The sequence below is a fragment of the Mustela lutreola genome, chromosome 9 (assembly GCF_030435805.1).
Source record: "Mustela lutreola isolate mMusLut2 chromosome 9, mMusLut2.pri, whole genome shotgun sequence".
Lineage (NCBI taxonomy): Eukaryota > Metazoa > Chordata > Mammalia > Carnivora > Mustelidae > Mustela > Mustela lutreola.
Window position 1 is genome coordinate 36,452,588 of NC_081298.1, and position 24,258 is coordinate 36,476,845.

Sequence of the window (24,258 nt, forward strand, 5' to 3'; positions counted from 1 at the left end):
TTTTAATGTTATAATTGTATATCCTTCTTTTCACACTTGATTGTGAGGTCTTTGCAAGGAGAAACTGGGACAGATTCATCTACATAGTCTCACAGCATCTAGTCCAAAGATGGTACATAGTGATTGTTCCATAACTGTTTGAGGAATGTATGCAAGAATGAATGTTTTCTTTCATCTAGTTGTACTGAGGAATTGTTTATACTAAATGCTTCACACTGTCCCATTTATTACCTTCAGCTAGCTATAGCAGAAAGCATGTGTTTGTTTTCAATACATGATTTAATTTTTTGCTTTATATTTTAATTAGGGCAATATATGTACACAGATAAAAACAGTTTTTAAATAGTTAATAAAGAAAAATACTAGTTCCACACTCCTTAGCATGACATTTTTAACTCTTTTAACTATTTTTGTGCTTTTTAGTTATATGTTTTTAAATGTGTGTATACTAAAATTTATTAGTTTATTATTTGTAGACATTATAAATTGATTTCTAGTTACACTTGGCAGATGAATAATTAGTTCTGTCCAGTAGAAAAGACCAAAAATCTGGGGACAAGCAACAGAATTTTGTTTACACAGAGCCAGTTGATTCTCACAAAGATTGAGCTTGTAACTTGCCCCATATTAGCCTCTGACTTTCTACCACTCAGAAGATTTCTTAGCTTAAATGATAATGATCATTGGCATAAGTCTTGGGACTCTGTAGAGCCCACTGTATTCCACTAAGCTTTAAGTTGATGCTTGTGTTTAAATATTGGTTTATAATTAATTTCTTATCTTTACATTTATTAAACACAAAAATCTTTCATTAAAGCTTTAGTAAACACTCTATATAGTCATTATCCATTTACCTTCATGCATTCACTCATATGAATTTGGAAAATGCTAGTGCCATTTCTAGTTTGGAAATCCATGGGAATATAAATAATGGAGAAATAAATCTGTAGAGAACAGTTCTTCCTTAGAAACTTTTTAAGAAAACACTACAGCAATATCATTATTGGACAAACTAAAATGTAAATTTCAGAGCAATTCATTACAACTACAAGAGACAACTTATGAATGTTAGTATTTGTTTCTCTTTCATCATCCAGATACAACTTCCATACCTCAAGGGGAAATGGTGTCAAACACAAGCTGTGTTTGTCCTAGACATGTTCATTTAGTCAGAAGAGGTCAACCAAAGGCTATGAGATGTCCAAAAGGTTTTCTCCTTATTATACATTGGCCGAGAATGTATAACAAAGATAGAGATAAGGTAAAGAAAACAAAAGTAAGGTGTGGTTCAATCCTAGATGGTCTGTGCTTATGAAGAATGAAAGAAGTTTTAATTGTTAAAACTACAGACCAGGTGATGCTTCATATCACTGTGTGGTCAGATTATTAACAAGGGGCTGTCATGAGTAACATCATTATTATGTCTGAGCCATGTGTGTACAGGCCTCATAGTGATTCACAGTGATATCATCAGTGTGGGCCAGAGGGGTCCGGGCAAAGACAAAGACTGAATCCAGCAGAGGTAGGGCCAAAGAAAGCTAGCTTTGGAGTCAACATTAATCTCTACAGGATCTAAACTGGGGAAATCCCAGAGTGTTTTATGACCAATCCCAAGCAAAAATAATTTTAGTGAAAGTAAAATCTTTATTAAATAAATGAGTTCTCATGCAGATTTTAAATGGAGAAAAACAAATACAATGAAATAAAATAGTGTCCCATCTCCTAACATATTTCCAGCAGTCAATCTTGGGGTGAAGTGATTACTGGGTTTCTTCACTAGGTATGTTTTAGGAGTGTGACGTTTTTTATCTGGCATGTCTTTGTCTATTACTTTCTTTGTGGGCTGTGTTGAACTGAGTAGAGGCAGACATTACTCAGAATGAGGATTGAGACTGTCTGTTTTCTAGTAACAGAGCTTTATTTTAAATGTCTACTTTGCCCCATATTTTTTTTTTTGTAATGATGCAATTAAAAAAAAAAATCTTAGGGTGTTTATCAGCATTAGATCTAGAGAGATTCAGATTTCTCAAGACTTGGTGCCTCCAAAAGGATAGGTTTAAAACAATGCACTTGATTTTCTGATGTCTCCAACTGCCATGAAAAGTTTGTTCCTTCTAGAATTGGGACATTTAAATGACTTCAAATCATTACTTTTTTAATTCAAAAAATCAAATTTTGGAGCACCTGGGTAGCTCAGTTTGTTATGTGTCTGCCTTCAGCTCAGGTCATGATCCCAGGGCCCTGGGAATGAGTCCAGCATCACACTCCCTGCAGTAGGTAGTCTGCGTCTCCCTATTCCTCTACTTCTCCCCACTGGTCGTGCTGTCTCTCTATTTCAAATAAATAAAAATATATCTTTAAAAAAATCGCATTTCATGGAAAAATATATCTGTGTAAGTTGATTGTATACAAAAAAGAGCTCATGACTAGCTATTTTATCATTAAACTAACATTTTTTATTTTTCTTTTTATAATACATATTTATGATATTTACTTAAAATGACAGTCCTGCACTTCGCCAGAATAAAATAATGCAGTTAATTTTGAATATTACTCCCTATGTGTTTAAATGGAAAATAATGAAAATGCCCTACTGGAAAATAAGAGTTCATCTTACTTGCTCCTGGAGTCTTGCATGAATCATAGAAAAAATACTAATTTGACTCATATATAAGGATTGCCTCTGTATTAAATGAAAAATGAGTTAACTCTATATCTCTCTAGTCTTACTACTATATCAAGTATTATAGTTAATTATTTCTAAATTTTTCCTAAATGAGGTTTTGAAAATTTATACTGATGTCCAGCATAATGTAATATTGTGCTGCAATGTAAAATTGAGAGACCAGCATTGGGGCTCCAATTTGGCCATGAATTGGCTGTGTGATTTTAGGTTTAATCAAGTAATCTCCTTAGGTGTCGATATCTGCACCTAGAGAAATCTACAGGGGATTGAATATAAAAGTGCCTGAGGCTCCCCTGGGCTTATGCATTAGGTAAAAGCCTTTGGTCACAATTGGTATGCATTTTACCTTGGTCATCAGAAGTTTGCCCTGGACCTGCCTCGTGTAAGAAAAGATGCTATATTATATTCTCTTTACCCAGAGTCAAATTGTTTTCACATTCACTTGTAGATGGGGATGAAGAGCACTCCCCATAGGGGCATATGTTTTCTATTTGGAAAACAGATCCACAGAGGCCATTCTAATCAGGTTTGTGCACCTTCCTTTCAACTTGACTGCTCAGTAAACAAAACAATACCTCTGAACTATTCCAAACACCAGCATGAGCTGCCATCCTTGATAGGCTTTTGTGTGAATCTCTTTTCCCTTTTTGCTTTTATTGGAAGTGACATAGTATTTCTGTATCAAATTAAATCTGGCCCACATGGAACTCTCTTTCACAGAAAATGAGACAACATGGGTTGTTGGCAGATGTAAAGTAAATATAGAATCTCTGATGGAGTTTGGGTGCTATGAAGCTTATTTGTTGCCACAGACCAGCAATGGCTACATTGTTCATAGGTAGTGAGGCTGTGATAAATTTGTGCGATTCCTCCAAAAATTGTGGTATTACAATTTATACTAATGACTGTTTGACAGTTATATTACATATCAATATATCCAGCTGTGTTTAAAAAAAAAAGATTTTATTGATTTGAGAGAGAGCATGCATGTCAGTACAAGCAGAAGAGGAAGAAGTAGACTCCTCACTGAGCAGGGAACCTGACTTGGGGCTCAATCCCAGGACCCTGAGATCATGACATGACCTGAAGGCAGATGCTTATCGACTGAGCCACTGGAACATCCCTAATTGTGCAAAATGTTACTTCTTTGCATTCCTTTTTGGTACTATGGAAAGAATCGGTTTATTAGTCTGGGTGGAACAAGAAATATGACAGTCAGTCTTGATTCTGAAATGCAATCTTGGGTCTAGGAAAATGGGGTTTAAAAGTATCCTGAGCTCCAGGTCATGATCCCAGGGTCCTGGGATCAAGCCTCACATCAGGCTCTCTGCTCAGCAGGGAGCCTGCCTCCTCCTCCTCTCTCTCTCTGCCTGCCTCTCTGCCTACTTCTGATCTGTCAAATAAATAAAAATCTTAAAAAAAAAAAAAAAGTATCCTGAGCTCAACAGAGTATATTCAGCAGTTTAAGTGAAACTATACTAACCTGATTAGTATTTCTTTTAGATTGTCAAATTTCCTGGTGTATAGTTGCTCATAATATGTTCTTAAAATTGTTTGTATTTCTTTGGTGTTGGTTGTTCTATCTCCTCTTTCATCCATGATTTTATTAATTTGGGACCTATCTCTTCTCTTTTTGATAAGTCTGGCCAGGCTTTTATCAGTCTTATTAATTATTTCAAAGAACCAGCTCTTAGTTTCATAGATTTGTTCTTTCTTCCAGATAAGAATAGATGAATGAGAGAATTAAATACTAAAAGTATACCAACGACCCCAGCAACCCAAAATATATACTAACCAAATCAGAAGAGACCCAAAATTAGGGAGAGAAGAAAGTGGGGGGAAAAGAAGAAAAAAATATAGATATGAATCTAGTGGGTAGAACAGAGTCCCACACTTGATTCTGGGCGTATTTTGGTCTGTTAGAAGAAAACACCTCCCAAATTTCAAAGAATGAAAAACATATATATACAAAAATTAAGGGCAAACACAATGAAGGGATGAGATATGACTGTAAAGATGAAAATTAAAAAAGGTTCTAAAAAAGGAATTGATAAGAAGTTGGTTGAAAAAAGAAAAAGAAAAGAAAGAATGTGATCAGGCTGGAGACCAGAACAAAGCCCCATGCTAGATTTAGGGTATATTTTGATCTGTTAGAAGAAATTGTATCCCAAAATTAAAAAAAAACAAAACCTGTATGTATACAAAAAATAAGGTTAAATACAATGAGGGGATAAAATATGACTATAACAATGAAAAATAGAAAAGATTTTTTAAAAGGCATTGAAGGATAAAACAGTTAAGAAACATTAAAATAGAAAAGAGCAAAATTTAAAAAATAAAGTAAGAAAAAATAAAATTGAAAAATTTAACTTTGATAGACTAGAGGATCATGGGGGAAAAAGCCATGAATTCTATGCGTTGCTTTCCCCTTGCTCTGGAGTTCTGCAGTTCTCATTATTTGATGAACTTGTTCTTGTCTGGATTTTCTTGTTGATCTTCTAGGGGAGGGGCCTGTTGCAGTGATTCTCAAATGTCTTTTCCCCAGGTGGAATTGCACCACCCTCGCCAGGAGCCAGACTAAGCAATCTGCTCTGGTTTGCTTTCAGGAGCTTTTGTTCCCTGAACACTTTCTGTAGAGCTTTGGAGGATGCGAATGACAGGGGCAGCCTCCCAATCTCTAGCCCAGAGGAGCCGAGAGCTCAGGGCTCCATTCCTCAGTGCGCCCTCAGAGAAAAGCAGTCAATCCCTCCCATCTCCCTGGTCTGCGGCCGCACTCCACGCTCACCAGAGTGACCGAGCATTTCTATCTCTGGTGCAGGCCCCCCTTTTGAGTCTCCAAACCCAGCAGATTCCTGTAGCACTCTTGTGCCAGTCCTCCCAGAGGAGGAAGGAGAGGTTCCCTCTAGATCTGCCACTTGTGGGGTCTCTGCTCAAAGAACAGTGGCCCGGTGGAGTCTCAGATCATGGTTTAAGATAACCAACCCTGAGCTGAGAGCTCACTCCTCGGCTCCGTCTCTGCAGGTCACTGACCCCCTCTGATACCTGGGAAGTCTGCCAATCTCAGACACCCCTGGTCATTTTGTGTCCCCCCACTGCCCTGCTTAGTCTTTGGAATGATGTCCCTCCACAGAGACTTCTAAAAGTTCTGATTTTGTGCTCCGCTGCTCCACTGCTTGCTGGGAGCTGGCCCCTCCCCACCACGGCCTATCTTCCCATCACCTCAGATTCACTTCTCTGCAAGTCCTACTTTCCAGAAAGTGGTCAATTTTCGGTTTTCTATTCCTAGAATTACTACTCTTCTTCTCTTCTATCTCCTGTTGAGTTTGTAGCTCTTTGGAATGGTTTGGTAAGTATCTAGCTGAACTTCTGAGACCTGATGATATCTCAGTCTCCTACTCCTCCACCAACTTGCTCCTCCTCCTCTTTTTCTAATATGGACATTTAGATTATTGTCTCTCAACCATTCTTTTTTAATATATGCATTTAGAACTATACATTTTCCTTAAAGCATGACTGTAGATACATCTTATCAGTTTTGATTTGTACTAAATCATTATGCAGTCAGTCCTTGAACAACATGGGTTTGAACTGCATGGGTCTGCTTATATGTGGATTTTTCCCCATATAGTACAGTACTATAAGTATATTTTCTCTTTCTTATGATTTCCCTTTAACCTTTCTCTAGCCTGCTTTATTGTAAGAATACAGTATATAATTCATATAGCATATATATTAATCAACTGTTTATTTTCATTGGTAAGTCTTCTGGTCAACAATGGTCCTTTAGTAGTTGTTTTGGGGGAGTCAAATTTATATGTGGATTTTTGACTGCACAGAAGTTGACACCCTAAACCCCACATTGTTTAAGGGTCAACTCTTAATTCAGGTAAAAGTACTTTCTAATTTTTATTGTTTCTTCTTTGATTCATGGATTACTTAGAGATGTATTCCTTAATGTCAAAAATAAAGACTTTCTAGTTAACTTTTTGATATGATCTCTGGCATAATTCCACTGTACTTAGAGTATGTCCTCCATATTATTTCAATTCTTTGAAATTTGGTGAGATTTTCTATGTAGTCCAGTGTATGTCATTTTGTAAATATTCTGCAAACATTTAAGAAAGATGTCAATTATGCAGTTTGGGGGTACAGTGTTCTAATAGATGACATCAAGTTGTTAATCATGTTAAGTCTGTTCTCTACTTTCTGATTTTTGTGTCTGCATATTAACCAAGTTTTTATTATGAACTTTTTAGTTCATAACAAATGCTTTTGTTACATCTGTTGAAATGTTTTATTTCTTTCTCATTTATTAATGTGCATTAAAGTTATATATATGTATTGATTTAAAAAAACATATTATTTATTTGAGTGAGAGAGAGAGAAAGAGCATGAGTGAGGTGGGGTGTGGGAAAGGCAGAAGGAGAGGGAGAAGCAGACTCCCTGCTGAGCAAGGAGCCTGACGTGGGGCTCAATCCCAGGACTTTGAGATCATGACCTGAGCTGAAGACAGATGCTTAACTGACTGAGCAGCCCAGATGCCCCGTATTGATTTTTTAAATGTTAAACTAACTCTATATTTTAGTCCTGATGATATATTTTAGTACCTTTTTAATATATGTCTATGAATTTGTTTACTAGTATTTTATGCCTTTTGACTGTGTTGCTTAATGTCTTTTGCCACTTTGGAAAACCCCTAGCTATTATCTTTCAAACATTGTTCTGTCACATTCTCTTTCTCCTTTCCTTTTGGGATTCTGAATACTTGTATATTAGAACATTTTAATATTGCCCATGTTATTTTTACATTCTTTTCTGTACTTTTCATTGACTTTTAAAATTGTAGTATGTGTATTTCTTCCTGATCTATATCCCATTCCACTAATTCTTTCAGCTTTTTACAGTTATTAAAATTATTCATCATGTTCTTAATACCCATTGCTGTCTTTAGTTCCATGGTTTTCATTTTATTGTAAAAAGAAATTTCTGTGCTATTCCAAAATTTTTCTTCTTAAGAAATTTCCTGATCATTTCACTGGTAGTTAATTTCATGTCTGCTATCTTCATAGTCACGATAGCCTATGTGTTTATTTCTCTTATCTGTATTTCCTCTGAGTTTTTGAGCATCCTGGACAACTTATTTTCAGTATGCCTCATTTTTTTTTAAATATAAAATACTGTATTTGATAACTCTTAGCAGTATTTTGGAGCCCTGGCTCATTTTTATCTTTCTCCAGAGAAGAATTTCTCTTGTTTCTTGTACCATCTAACTTAGAGTCACTAACAATCCCAAATCACTTTAATCCAGTTGAGGTTTGTCATGATTCAAATCTGTCTCTATGTGGTTTGTGCTACTTCCAGTTCAACTTTTTTTCCTAGGTGTGGTCTTTGAGGTACCAACCAAAGGACCAGGGTGTTTACCAACAATCTTCTTGGCATGCAGTGTTCTATGGTTTTTGTCATTCTAGCAGTATAAATCTAGTAAAATCTCTGATAAGCCTTTCAGCTTCTTATTGTCTGCATTCAAATGAGAAAAATCTGGGGCACCTGAGTGGCTCAGGCATTAAGCATCTGCCTTTGGCTCAGATCATGATCTCAGGATCCTGGATTGAGACCCACATCAGGCTCCTTGCTCAGCAGGGAGCCTGCTTCTCCCTCTCCTACTCCCTCTGTTTGTGTTCCCTCTCTCGCTGTGTCTCTCTCTGTGTCAAATAAATAAGTACAATCTTAAAAAAAAAAATGAGAAAAATCCTTGAGGAATCCAAATCCCTGGATCATGTTTCTGGACTTTTGTTCTTCTCCTCCTCCTTTTTCTCCCTCTTTTTGGGTGGAGGGTGGGGAGATTGTATATATTCCATATCTTTACTGCCTCAATAGTTCTCCAGTACCTAAAAAAGGTAATTGACACTGTTTTTTCCAACTCTTGTTGTTTCTAAGGAAATGAGGATGGGTCAAAATTAGTTTAATCCAGTTTTGCCTAGAGCTAAGCCCAAAACTAAAATCTCAGTTCAGTGTACCCTATTCTCTTTACTCACAGTTTTCTCTATTTTAGGAAATATATTCAATTCCTTAAGCCTAAAATATAGGAGTCATTCTTGATTTGTTACATTCTCATACATCTCACATCTAACTCAGGAGTATATCCTACCAATTCTTCTTCCAGAATGTGTTTTTTGAAATTCTCTGACTTCATTGCTACCTTTGCCACCTTTTTCTCTTTATTTCTTTGAAGTAATCTTTGTACTGTGATGCTATATCTATTTATTCTTAAGAAGTAAGAGTTATCTTCCAATAAATGACTTTGTCCTCTTTAATGTAAATAACCCTAGAGCAGCTTGAATTTAGAATAAAATCCACTCTTTAGCACAGCTGCCAAGGCCATCCATGCTCTTCCTTCTGATTCTTGTCCCTCATCTCACATTTAAGCTATGTGTCAGCTATAGTAGCCTTTTATATTTTTAAAACACAATTCCTTTACATATAATTCTTTTTTATAATTTCTCAAACACACAAAGTGTGTTTTAAGCTATGTGTCAGCTATAGTAGCCTTTTCCTCCTTTTAAGCTATGTGTCAGCTATAGTAGCCTTTTATATTTTTAAAACACAATTCCTTTACATATAATTCTTTTTTATAATTTCTCAAACACACAAAGTTGTTCCTATCCCTTTCTCCACTCACAGGACATTATAGGGTCTTTGCACATGCTTTTCCCCTGTCATTCTGTGGGCTAAGTCTTCTTATCTTTCAGGTATTCACTGAAATATTACATTAGTGGGGTTGCCCACACTTTGTGATATAAATATCATGCCACAAAAATGTAGAAGAAAAGTAAATACAAGTAAGGAAATACATAGTTAAGAAATGATGCTTGGGAATGTAAATTGAAACATGAACTGAACACAGCATATGGCTAATGCCAGTCTTTGGGAGGTGATGGGTATTGAGCAATCCATGGAAAACATGCTTGCAGAGATAGACTCTATCTGTGTTGTGAGGAAGCTTGGGAGGCAGACAGAAGAGCTTAAATTTGACAGATAGTAAAAGCAAAAGAAGAGAAGGAGAAGGGCAATAGAATGAAACCATGGGTTGAAGATGACACTGAAGATAGTGTGTGGGGTGGCTTAGAGGTTAGGAGGAATAAGGAAGGGTTAGCTTTGTGGCTGCCCTTGTCATCCAGGTGTGAGGTGATGAGGGCCTGGATGAGGGTGATAGCAGTTAGGATGGAGAGAGTATGAATTTCAAAGGCCAGTTTGGCTGGACTTGATGACTGATAGGATATAAGGAATTAAGAGGAATAAGGAGTCAAAGCTGCCTCCAAAATTTTATGCCTAGAAGATGGGAGACTGGGAAATAAGGAGAGATAGTAAATTCATTATATTTACATGTTAATTTTGAAGTAACAACAAATTATATGAGAAAAGAATTGCTCCTGAATAACTGGAAAATGAGGATGTTTATCTTCAAAGAAAAGGATAAAGCTAGACGGGTGGTGATAGACCCCTGTCCTGCTATGAGATGTTTCTCTTAGTGCCTCACTTTCCCTCAAAGAGTCAGCTGCAGACAGACTGAAACCAGTGTCTGGCCTTAGAGAGGGCTAAGGCTGAGCAATCTCACGGTGCTCATCTACTTCTTGACTTCCTTTTTCTGTAAGAAGATAACAAAAACTTTGCTGACCCTGACAGCGATAAGGAGAGGTCATATTTTGGAATCCTTTTGCTATAGTTTTCTAACATACTGGGCTTATAAAACCCTAAGTGCGTTTTGCCCCAAGTACATTTCTTATTTTTTAAACCCATATGTATTTTGGAGTCAATTTAATCCATATGTTTCTGATTAATTTATGCTTAGCTCATCAAAATGTTGTTTTAAGAAGAAAAGCTTATAAAAAAAACAGAGTCATGCTTCACCAGCCACTGATGAAATCAACTCCAGAAGACTGTAGCTTAGTCAGAAAATCAGACAGGCTAAGGGTCCAATGGATTCCAAAATTTGGAAACTCATTGTTATGACCCCAGTGAAACTGAGTATGTTCAACACTTGGGGGGAAAAAATCTCACTGTTTGGTTTTTTTTTTTTTTAAACATGTGTTTGTTTTTGATTTCTGGATGTATTGATTTATTTTTTGGATTAACTATAATTCTTTATTTAGTTGTTCATCCAGCTTTTATGTTGTTATTCATATAGCCAACTCAGGAGGACGCTGGAAGATGTAGAAAATAATGAGGCTATTTTCATGGTGTGCATTTACAATTGTGTTTTTGCCAATTAAAAGTCATCTCTGCAGTATAGGCCATAAGAAGTTCATTAGAAAACCTATGTATTTCATGTACTTGAGTCATAAAGGCAGAATTACCTGTATGTTTCTGGTATCATATTTAAGAATTAGAAACAAAATAGTTTTTAAACTATCTCATTTTTTGAGATTATCTATACCTTGGAAAACTCCTTAAAAAATAATAAATATTGACTATATTCCAGAGTTAGAATTTAGATAATTTTTCTAATACCAGAACATTTGCTTGGAAATTATAAATAAATTTCAACAAAATACAATCTTAATTTAAAAATGGTTCTAATTCTCTGCCTTCTCCTCTCTGTTCTTTTTACAGATATAGTTTCATACACTTGCTCTCTCAATGTTTGTTTTTGCCTTATCTTTCTTCTCATTTTACTCTTTACAGATTCGGGGAGATCTCAGCTACTTCAAGGTTTGATGGTCATCCATGAACTAAAGATGTTCAAATTTATATTGAGATGTCAGCCCATTTCTTCATGTTCTAGACTGATGTATCTGAATACTTCCATTTAAATGTCCAGTAGAATAAAGGGATGGTCAACCCCTAATACAACTCAACTTCATTTTTCAATTTCCCTTTTCTCTTCTTCTTCTTTGTCCTCTAATCTCTAATCTGATTTATGGTATCACCATTCACCTTGTGAGCCAAACTGAATACATTCCCTTCTATTCACTGCCAGCATCAAATCAGGCACAAACCTTCCACCTCTACCTCTTGAATGACTTTCACGTTTTTATTTTCTTCATCTGTACTGTAATAGCAAGGAGGCAAGAGTCTCCTTTGTGTAATTTTTTCTACTTTTGCTCCTTTTCCAATAAAGTCTTCTCACCACTGCCCCTGCCACCATTCCAAAATAAAAATATGGTCATTTTCTCAGGTGCTTTCCTTAAACCCTTTAGCATTACTTATTTTCTGTAGGACAAAATGAAACCATTGTTCATTGCTTCTGAGATACAACATGATCTTCCCCCATTTACTCCTCATAGCTTCCACTTTCACCTCTCACATTAAATTCAGCCATACTAGATTTTTAAGTTTAAGTTCTTCAAACTTCCTCTTTTCTTCTTTAGCCCCATTTTCTTACCCATGGCATCCCTTTTGCTTGGAATATGCATCTTCTATACTCTATGGTGGCTGGACCACTCCTTTTTATCCTTTAGGTCTAGCTTCAAACATAACTTCTTCCAAAAAGCCCTCTCATACTTTCCTTATTCCCATATTTTATAGTAGCCCTTGTTTTTTTTTTTTCAATCATATTCAGAATACTTGATTTCATTTTAATGGCTTGTTTAATCATAAGTCTTTCAAGAATATAAACTCTCTGAAGGCAAATTTCTTATCATCTGTACTTACCACTGAATCCCCCACCTCTAGCACACTCAATACCAGACATATAATAGGTTTCCAGTTAATATTTGTGAAACAGATGAGTAAAAAGGTTTTTCATATCTCCATACTTTCACACACATTATTTCCTTTGTCTTGAATGTCTTTCTTTGTCCTGTTTGATCAGTGAGTTCCCACCTTGGCTTTGACAATTCATTAACATCCCGCAGAACTAGTTTCTATAATATATACTCTGGGAAATGCTGATGTAGTCCAATTCTCTCCTTTGACACAACAGGAAACTGAAGCTCAGAGAAATAAAGTGATTTTGAAGGTCAGACAGCTGGCTATATTGGGGAACCAGAATGCAAGTGTATTCCTAATGTGCATAATTTTCTTGCCAATGATAGCTTGGTTTCACTTGTAAAAGAAAAGCTTCTCATTTTTTAATGACATGAGATCACTTTTTAATTTACTATTTGCTAACAAGGACATATTTTGTCATCCATTTCTGGTTCATTCAATAACAAAACTCAGATAGTAAAAGATGAGTACTCATATGCCATTGATAATGGGAAAATGAGAATATTAACAAAAGGATGAAGTGGGCTGCACCATCTTAGTAAATTTTTCCACAGTAATAAAATGATCAGTACTGCACATCATCAGAGTTTGGAGTCTCTCCTTGGGAATTTGGTGTTTATTTTAACCAACACTTTTTAAAAAATATGTTGCTCCTCCCTAAAGATGTAAAATTTCACCATTTATTAAGTCTTCTTGGCTGAGTTGAAGATTGTAGCATCCACATTCTCACATGCAAAATATTTCCTAATCACAGCAAACGTTTCACATCTGCTCTGAGTAACTGGCCAAAAACCAAGAAACAGAGGCATTCTTAGAGGATCTTTGTTGATCCCCAGCCAGTCTCCTTGACATTGGAGAACTACAGTGAAAGGGATGCCTCCCCCACCCTCTTTCTTCTCTCCAAGTATTTTTTTGCTTTTGGTTACTTGATGACACCCTCTGTATGGAAAGCACGCCCCTCTATGCTAATATTTAGGAACTGGGCCAGAGTTCCAGTTGTGTTTTTAGTTCTGTCTACTCTTTCCACACCCATTGGAAAGCCAAGAACAGATCTGTGTGGCTTCCAACTGCTTCTTGGCTATTGTAGTCTCACTTTTACCATATGGAAATTCTTCACCCATTATAATCAAACTTAACTCCAACACTTAATAAACACTTAAGTGGAGATTTACAAAGATCCAATATCATATTCATTTTCTTGTTCTGCTCTTATTTATTGGTAGTATTTTCTATCATACTTGGAATTTCATAGTCTCAATCTATTGTGTTTTTGGCTAACCTATTAGACCAAAGGAGAAGACACTCTTGGCTGTCTCTGGAGTAAAGAAGAATGGAGTTGTCCCAAAGATTATTCACATTGGAAATGATTTTGTGTGCTTTTATTATGATCCAACTTCCTCTATTTATTGGAAGCAAAGACTCAGCTAGTGATGGATGTCATAGCTTGTGGGCCATTTTCATTACTATCGCCTGGTTTCTTCAGATAACTTTAAGTACATGGCAATTGAGAACATTGCTGATAAAGTATTAGATAGATATGAAGATAGATATGAAGCACTGGCATAGAAGGGAAGATTTTAAAACAACATATTTGGTGGCAAGTGATAGAAAACTTAACATAGATGGGCTGGAAACCTAACTCTGAATGAAGTCAAAAAGATATACTGGCTTAGAAATGAAAAGATCAGAGGTAGATTGGCTTCAGGCATGACTGTATCTAAGAACTGACAATACCATCAGAATTAGGTCTCCCATTATCACCTCTGTTTTCTTTTGTGTTGGTTCCATTCTCAAACAACTATCCTCCATGACAACAGTTAAGCTTTCAACACTTCCATGTGTACATTTTCTCCCTCCAGTAACCTCAGCAGAAAAGAGAGTACAAAAGTGGTAAGTTTAACTTTGATTGTACTCACCTCAGTTACATACTTTCTCTGAACCAATAATAGTGACTCTGTGTAGATGCTAATTGGCCAGACCTAGATCATATACCTTCTCCAAGTCACATGGACTAAGAATAAAATTGAGATGGTTTCTCATAGGATTATCAGAATCTCACTACCATAAGAAAGGGGAACATATACTTGGCAGAATAAGATAACTCACCTCCACTATGGTTTCATATCTGGTTACTGAGACATATGTGCGTTTTTTTTTTTTTTTAATGAACAACCTTTGTAGGAAAAAGAATGGAATAAAAATATCTCAAAGGGAAAACTTAAAGTTTTTTTATATGACTATTGTAGTTGAAGACAAACTTGATAGCTTAATGATGATACCTTTGGTAGAAGATGGTAGACCCAAAGACATTTGGTAGAAGATATACTTACCAGAAACTAATCATTGCTGGAAATGAGATGACTATGCTCACAGGTGGGTTTTGGGGGAAGTGGACTCATCTCTGTGGACAGAGATATAGTCTGGCATCACCTGTGAGAATTAAGCAAAATAATGACCTATCTATTTCAAAAGAAACCATCTTCATTTCCTCTATTTAACTTTAGTTGTGCAAAAGTCATGCTGGGGGATTTCCAAGGGGATATGGTGAAAACCAGGTCACTATTAATGTGTTTCCTGAAACCACATGGAAGTAAGACCAATTGCCTGCCTATGCCTAGGACATCAGGAAATTGCATCCTCATTAGGGAAGAAAGGGTTGGTGGGGCAGGTTCTGATAGTGAGATGCATTGGGAAAGAGAAAAAAAGACTAATCACAGAGTGTTTCACCCTTTTCTCCACCCTCCAGTCTTTGTATAAGTGGGCACTGTGAATAAAATGGACTGAAAGTAGAAGAGTCATGGGCCCTAGTGGGGCACTGTGTAACGTGAGTGTGGGAATGTGTTTGGAGGTCATGTTGGTTAGGTCTATAGTAGCTACCCAACTCTGTGCTCAAGTGAACTAATGCTGTGTTTACTAGTCATGGGAATTTCATCTGTAATTGGAAATGTAGCTTTTTCTCTGTTCCCGTGTTCTCTTCCTGACCTACTGTTTTTGGAGCTTTGGGTTTTATTTTATTTTTGCCATCTTTATACACAATAGCAAACTCATTCTCAGGCAGATGGAAGACATTTGTTTCCTTGAAAAATAACTGTGTTGGACATGACTATATTTGCTAATCTGTAATGGAAGAATGGTCCCCAAATGTTATTGAGGCTGCAAAGGGACTAAAGGAAGCATAAGCCCATGTGTGTTGAAATGGAACTGGTCATTATCATGGGAAACCTTCATTGTAGGAAGAAACTCTGCATATAGGCAGTACTTTATAACCAGAGGCTACCTGAAGATGATGCTCCTTCATTCACTCTGTCCTTAAATAGAGTGAGGAACCAGTGGGCCTCTGCCAACATGCCTTCCCCTTTCTTCTGCTCCTTCCTTTGGCTGGGCCCAGGCTTGTCCCTAACTGCTTCCTTTGTTTCATTTCTTCTCTCTTATCTGCCCTTGGGCCTCTTTGTCTGGAACAAGCTCTCTCTTGCAGTCTACAAATCCAACATGCTCCTTGCTGACCTGTCCTCAATACTTTATTTCTGAGGACATTTGACCCCATCTATCCACTCTAAGGTCAGAGTCTGTAAGGAGAGGGAGGGTCAGAGAAAGCTTCATATTAGGGAAAAGTGAAAACAATTATTACTTAAACTGAAGCCACTCATCTCCACACTATTTTACTGTTTTTTAAAGTGTTTTTACTGTTTTTATTTATTTTTTTCTGTTATTTTTTTTTTTTTTTTACTATTATTTGGGTGAGTTGTTTCTTTAAACGAATGACAAAACTGTTATTTTATACTTAACAAATAATGAAAATATATATAGCAACAATAATAATTTCTCTTGTTTCTAATTCATTTCACTTAAATTCATTTCAGTTTATCTCCTTTAATCCTAAAATGATATTTTTTCATGTTATTTTTTTGAGATTTATTTATTTTAGAGAGAAAGTGTGCCTGTTCATGGGTGTGTTGGTATGCTCATGCCAGTGTGGGGAGAGAGAGAATCTTCAAGCAGACTCCCCACTGAGTCCAGAGTCCAAGGCAGAGCTCAATCTAGATCCATGAGATCATGACCTGAGCCAAAAACGGAGTCAGATACTTAACCAACTGAGCCATCCAGGTGCCCCTATTTCATTTTATAGATAGGAAAACAGATTCAGAATAGTTACATGTTTTGAAAAACACATACAGTTATTATATGTTCTTTTCACATAAAAAAAACACTCTTCCTATTATTAGAAATAAGCAGAAGAATAGCCAATCAAAGGGTAATTTCCTTAAAGAAAGTTGATGAGTTTGCTAGAGTTAGAATCTAGAAAGTCTGCATTTTTTTTTAAAGATTTTATTTATTTATCAGAGAGAGAGAGGGAGAGAGCAGGCACAGGTAGACAGAATGGCAGACAGAGGCAGAGGGAGAAGCAGGCTCCCCGCTGAGCAAGGAGCCCAACGTGGGACTCGATCCCAGGACACCGGGATCATGACCTGAGCCGAAGGCAGCTGCTTAACCAACTGAGCCACCCAGGCGTCCCTAGACAGTCTGCATTAAAAGATTATTTTTATCTTATTATGCACCAGAGTTCGAGTCCCCAAATTCCTGGCCTGCCGTTTCATATACCGTATTCTCTATCTGGATTCTGGGGATAAATGACAACTCATATGACTCCGGAACAGAACCTGCCTCCTACACTGTCTATCCTGTTTTTGGTGGCTCCTGGTTTTACTTAAGATCCTTTCATTCATGGGCCAACCACCCAACTTGTCCTTGCTTATTTTAAGTGAATAAACTGATTCCTAATTGAGCCAGCAAATAGCTAAAATTGTTTACATATATGCTTTCTACATGGCCATCAGTATTGCCTTTCAGTATTTGCTCCTTTTGTCACTCAATTCTAGGACAGGCAACTAAGGAATTTATTCTTACTTTCATTCTATATTGGTCCTCAAGTCAGGGAATGGTATTCAGTAACACTATGGGGTGGGGGCTTTAAACCTCCATTTGGAAATGTGTTTTCTTATGTAGTAGACAAGTAATTTCTGCCTGACTTTATGTATTTTATTACACTTCTCCCCCTAGCTCGCTCTATTTAGAGCTATAGAAAGAAATGTGAGTCATGACATGTAGAAAAAACACTTTATATGTGTTATTTAAAATTCACAGGCTGGTGGAAAAATCACTGAAACTGCAAAATTCACTGTGTTTTCCTCCAGGTAAAAAGCACAGTTAGTGTGCTTCTTGATTTTTTAAATTTAAACGTATATGGGGCTTCATGGTTTGCCAATACTTGGAGAAAAGCAAATGATTATCAAGTAAGACTGAGGGCTTGATTCATCAGGCAAACACATGGAAATGAATCTCATGCTTTTAGCAGTGCTCATCTATCTGCATGAAACCCGAAATAATTAAATCCTTTGCTTTTGTTATTTCACAGCTTTTTCAAGGCTTTGCCAAGAATAAAATCGGAGATAGTTAGTGGTAGATCAAAATGGTGGTTTGAAGAGACCTGGAGGTAGATATGTTTTAAAGATGGAGATTATGGAATGTGGTTTGACGGATATAAAAGAAAAGGTGTCTGTACCTCAAAGTGAAAGTGACAGTTATCAGGAATAGATCTTTCTTTGCTTCTACTGGTGCTGGACAAGATTAATTTATGCAATGGAGCAAATGAAGACATAAGCTAAAAATCAGACCTTAAAAAAAAATCAAACAAGATGGGATTGGGAGGGAGACAAACCATAAGTGACTCAATCTCACAAAACAAACTGAGGGTTGCTGGGGGGAGGGGGTTTGGTAGAGGGGGGTGGGGTTATGGACATTGGGGAGGGTATGTGCTATGGTGAGTGCTGTGAAGTGTGTAAACCTGGCAATCCACAGACCTGTACCCCTGGGGATAAAAAACATTATATGTTTATAAAAAATAAAATTTTAAAAAAAAGAAGAAAATTTTAAAAAAATCATGGCACAGAGACTATTCCTAATGAAATATTCAATAGAAACACAGTAGTTTGATTCATTTAAACATTATCTGGATGAAGAAGGATAAGGAATGACATTACAAACACTGTTTTTATGGTGATGAGTAAAGAGCTATGTGGTTCTATAAACAAGTGTTTGGAAAACAAGGCAAAAAAAAAAAAAAGGTTCACTAATTTGGACACTTGGAGAATGTGCTAACTTTTGGGAGGTCAATATTATGAAAACAGAGACACCCCCTGAATCTTATATGGAAGTGGACCAATGCTAAGAATGACTTGAGTATCACAGTAGTTGTCCCCACTCCCCTAAATAAGGTTGTCCAGCAGTTGTACTTCTGGATATATATTCAGCATCAATCACAATGGTGAAGGTATGGAAACAGCCAGAGTGTTTGAATAAATACATATATATATTCATACACACACACACACACACACACACACACACTATTCAGCCTTAAAAAAGAAGGAAATGTTATTTGTGACAACATGGATAAACCTGAAGGACATTATGCTAAGTGAAAGAAGTCAGACAGGTAAAGGCAAATTCTGTAAAATATCATTTAAATGTGGAAGGTAACTCATTTCCACTAAGATCTCATAATTGGCTCTTTTGAGACATATGCCTAAATAAGAAAATAAACTGTATAGGAAACAGAGAAAGAGTAGAGCGGTAGGTTATCAGAGTCTGGAGGGCAGGAAAAATAGAGAGAGGTTGGTAAAAGGAGACAGACTTTGAATTACAAGAGGAATATGTTCTGAGGATCTAATGTATAATTTGTCTATAGTTGATAACACTCTATTGCATAAATGAAATTTGGTAAAAGAACAGAATTTAAATGTACTCACCAGAAAAAAAAATCTAAGTATGTAAAGGGATAGTTGTGTTATGAACTAGATGGGGAAATCCTTCCACAATGTATAGCTATATTAACTCATCACCATGTACACCTTAAAGTTTTATAATTTTATTTGTCAATTATACCTCAACAAAGCTGAAAAAAAAAAGCTTATCATCATCTGTATATAAGCTAGTTGGAGCTGGGAGGGAATGAACTAGATATTCTTCTGCATGTCAGAAAAACATGTTGATGCAAAGAAAGAAAGAAAAAGAAGCTACTGGTTTATGATTATTTTATCTTTGAAAGCTTGCCAGTTTTACTGTCAAAATTCTTATTTTGATTTTGATTTAATTTGTTCCTTTCCATTCAGTACTATAACTCCATTAATAGTAACAGTTACAGGGAGCAAGAGTAGGAGAAAAATATCCTTATAGTCTTCCCTAATAATTATGCTACTTTGTTTATATAAATAAATGAATGGGTGTTCAGTTTACAAGTAATTCCAGCATTCTCTGACAATGCTCAACTTTTCTGGAGGAAAAATAGAAAGTTTCATTATAGTAGCCCTATAACTGGGCTCTGGCTCTCATATCGCCAGTTAACTTTCCTCCCTTAGCATCAGTGTATCAGCCTATAGCTGGCAACCTTGTCTTTGTCCTTCTCTTGCTGTGAAACTTACAGTGGGTTTAGCAGTCCTCGCCCAGCTGGTAGCATGCCAGTAAGGATCCAGGGTGGGAAATTTACCTATGTTCGTTCCTCTCAACTGATACAGGTGAGATCTGAACTAGGGGCTAAAAAGAAAAAAAAAAAAGTAGGACATTTTGGCAATTATGATTTAGTCCCAGGATACAGGTGGACACATCTTTGGAAAGGAACTGTCAGCATGTTTATTTGTTTTGCTGGAAGTAAGTAGGGGCTCCCAAATAGATAGTTTAAAGAGATATGAAAGACCTTCAAGGCATTTATTCTTCTCCCTGAAATGTGGTTCTTACTAATGCTTCTAAATTTTCTATGAGGGAACATACCTTATATTCCCCTTTGCATACTGATTTCTTTGTTTGCTTCAATTTGACCTATATGTTTTCCTGTAATCCTAAAGACACCCTCCTGTTAGAGGTGGTAGTGCTTCTCTCTCCTTTAGTTGGCAAGTGCTGTGATTCAGTGGGGAGATAATTCATCTCCTGGCCTTGTACTTAAGTTGTAGGCAGTGTCTTAAAAATGCCCAGGTCTAAAGATTCTAAGCAGTGGTAAGATGTGGTCAAGAATATGGACCATGAGGTCAGACTGCGTAGTTCAAATCCTGGTTCTGCTACTTCCCTGGCTATGCCATAATGGATATGATGGATATGTCTTTTCTTTCCTTTTATTTTTTTTAAGAGAGAGAGAGAGATAAAGAAAGCATTAGTGGAGGAAAGGGCAGAGGGAAAGGAAGAGAGAGAACCTTAAGTAGGCTCCACGCTGGGTGGGGCTCAGTCTCAGCATCCTGAGATCACGACCTGAGCCAAAATCAAGTCAGATTTCTAACCAACTGAGCCACCCAGATGTCCTAATCATGGATATGTATTTTGATCTGCCGATGCTTGTATTTCCTGTCTGTAAAATAAAGAAAATATCAGTGCATTCCTGCAAAGTTGCTGTGCAGCTCACACATGCAGGACTATGTCTATGAACTTCTCTAGCTGTGGAAGCCCAGGGGTGTGCTAGGATGTTCCTAGAAAAAAGCCATTTTTCTGACATGTATCCCATTACTTCTTATAGCCTGTTCCATGCTGGCCTCTTGGATAAAGCCAAGTGGTTCTGTCTACATAGATATAGGTTAGTCATTTGAGCTAGAGACAGAGCTCATAAGCAGCTAGTAAAGGTTCCATTGTTGTCATACTTATTATCCTAATTGATGGACAGAAAGTTTTGGCAATTTAAAATGTCTTGATCCTTTTCCAACACTTATTAAAATTAGGTTCAGAATGATAAAGCAAAGAAGCAACAGATGCTTCAATTGTTCATAATTATTTTCATGTAAAAATCATGGAATATATGTCATATAACAAAGCATTCAGCTATTTCTAGAATATATATCAGGGGAACATCTTTTAATTACAATCTACCTGAATCAGTAATTATAAACAGTTGAAACTTTTGAGCAAGCATCTGTCAAAAATGACCTCCTCTCATCTTTGCAACAATGCCTGTACTGACTTCTTTAAATGTCTTTACGATTTTTATTCACTATTATTTCTTTCCATTAGCTTATTAAGAAGAGGACTGTAGCCCATGAATCATATCCCTTATTTTTGGAATAGGAAGAGAGAAAGTCATGTTATTTAAAAGGTAATTTATATCAAGGAATGTAAAATAATTGCTGCTCAAGAAATAATGTAAATAGCATTTGTGAATATTCTAGGTTTAGGAGGTCATTGAGCTTCTCTGCAAATGTTTATAACCTCATATAATCTATTGCCACCTATCAGGTACTTTCTCTGGCTGATATGTACTAAAATCTTAAAATATCACTGGAAGTAACCATGGAAATCCTTTAGTCCTACCCCTATTTGATGATTAAATTTCAAACAAATACTTTTTTAGTTGACTAACATCTTTTCTTCTCTTCTTTAAAAAAATAAGGGTGTGTGTGTGTGTGTGTGTTTTTTTTTTTCACCCTCCTTTAAGTCATCTTTTCCTCATATTTACTAAAAGTAGTGATAAAGTCAAAGGTCACTATTTGGGGCAGATGCCTGTAGATATCAGATTCCTAGGAAGCCCAAATTATAGCGTTGGGGTCCCAAATTCCTTGGGAGCAACCACATTAATTTCCAATTTCCTTAGCCCCACGAACTCAAGCAAAAGTCTTCTCTGAAGGCATTTATATCTCTTTTGTTTGTAGTCATCTTGAGCAATGCTTGTTTAGCAGGCCATTTCCGTTTCCTTTTCTTCCAGCTTTCCTTAACCAGCCTTGTGGTTTGGGAATATTCTATATTATATAGTGATTCTTTTCATATTCTTTGGAAGACTGGTAGATGTCTATAAAATTTGTGGAATTGAGCAGAGTATATTTCAAAGAAAAATGACATTTCTTCAAGGTGAAAAGGTATTCTCTTATTCAGATGGTAGTGGTCACCCAAGAAATCACTGTCCGTGCTTCTGTTATAAAACAGACCTTGGGCTGATGAATCCCTCAGACCTGATATTGGAGCTGAGTTTCTCCATTTTCCAGATGCTCGACATTAGACAAATTATTTTACCCTTTTAACTCTCAATTTTCCCCTGTGAAATGGGGACCAGGGTGCCTAGTTAAATGGTTGCTGTGAGCTTCCGTGGAGGGTATATAAATATCCTACTCAGTTCTGTTTCTATGTTAGGCACACAGTAGGCATTCTGCATGTTTAGTGCCTGTGGAGTGGACTCATTTTAAAAGTCTTAAGAAATCTCAAAATTAATTCCATATTTGCCTTGCTTGGACACAAAATGAAAAACAGAAAAGCCTCCTTCTCACCCTGTGGGTGGGGTATCACTCCTCTTTACTCTGATTCTTTTTAATAAGAAAAGGGCGTCTTGAATGCAGTGGGAAAGGCAAGCCCTCATGGCAGAAAGTCACAGAACACAAGATATACTTTATTACATGGCGCATTTCTGTACCACAGATGTGCACACAGATGTGGTCATCAACAGAGATAACTGGTTTACAAGCCCTCCCTGGAAACTCCTCACAGTTCTTAGTAGAAAAGTGATTCTCAGCCAAGAGCTGCACTGAAGCTGAGCCCATGATTAAAGCGATTCCAACTGTTCCACACTGAAAAGAATTAGAAAGTAGAAATGACCAGCATTGCATTTTTAGCCAAGGAGCAAGACCAGGAGTCACCTAAGAAGCTAAAAGCCTATTAAAACAAGTATCTATTGAGGCTTTTTAAATCTGTGTTTGTCTGTCTTTACCCCCTTGCCTATTTCTCCCTTTCTTTTTTCCTCTCTTTCTCCCTCTTTTCTTCTTCCTTCTTTCATTTGTTCTCCTTCTCCCTTCTTTTTCCTTCTCCTTTTACCCTAATGGAAAAATATCACTGTATATCAAGGAAATAGTATGCAACATCTGTTCATTGTTGGATATGTTAGCTTGGAGAGAGCACATTTTATTCAAATTCTGAACTATGTAACAACTTTATTAATTTTATTTGTGATATATGGTGAAGTTGTTTTGATAAACGTCTAGGGCAGCAGTTTAACATTATAAATATTCACTGTGTTTAGAAACCAGGGGGGGAAAAATCCTGGGTTCAAGTCTGGTGTCAATTATATGACCTTTCCAAATAGTCCTGCAGATTAAATGAAATAAATATATGAAAGCAGTGTATCTGTAATATACACAGAACACTGGTTTGTCTTAGATCCTCTTTTCTAGAAGCAAAGCCTGACGGAAAAGGATTCAGTGGCACGTGACTTACTGGGGTAGGGCTCTCAAGAGAAAGGGGATGAAGGGGAAAGATGAGGTAGAAGAAGGCACTAAGCCAGGATGTAGTCTCTGTGGGGCTCTGGCTTTAGCCTGATCCAGTTGACAGCTCTGGGGTGTGAATTACACCATGGAGTTGTTCCTACCTTGATGTTACTGGCTGGCTTTTTGCATTCTTCATATAAGCCAGTCATTGGCAGTGGCCTGCCTCTGGGGTGGGACTAGGATGTAGCCTCCTGGGTGAATGGCTGCTATTTTGCCAAGAGGAATTATCTGGAAAAGGGGACAATTGTGAGCCATTAGCAGCCAATACCTAAAGCAGCTGAGAGCAGGTGTATCAGTCTGATAAAGATCATTTGGGACACCAATAGTCAATTCACCAAAAGGTTCAGCAAATGGTTGTTAAAATTCATGTAAGTCTTGGTTGTCACATGTCCAGCTCAAGTTCTCTGCCATGGAGAGTCAATGTATTCCTGTTGCAATAGTTTATGACCTTCTCCAAATATAAGTAAGTAGACTGGTTATTTTAAAAAGTCCATGAGATTCTCTATAGTGAGGCTCCTCTGTCTACCTACAATGAATTATTGGTTAGTTACCTGTATGATGATTCACTGATAGGTATAAAAGCCA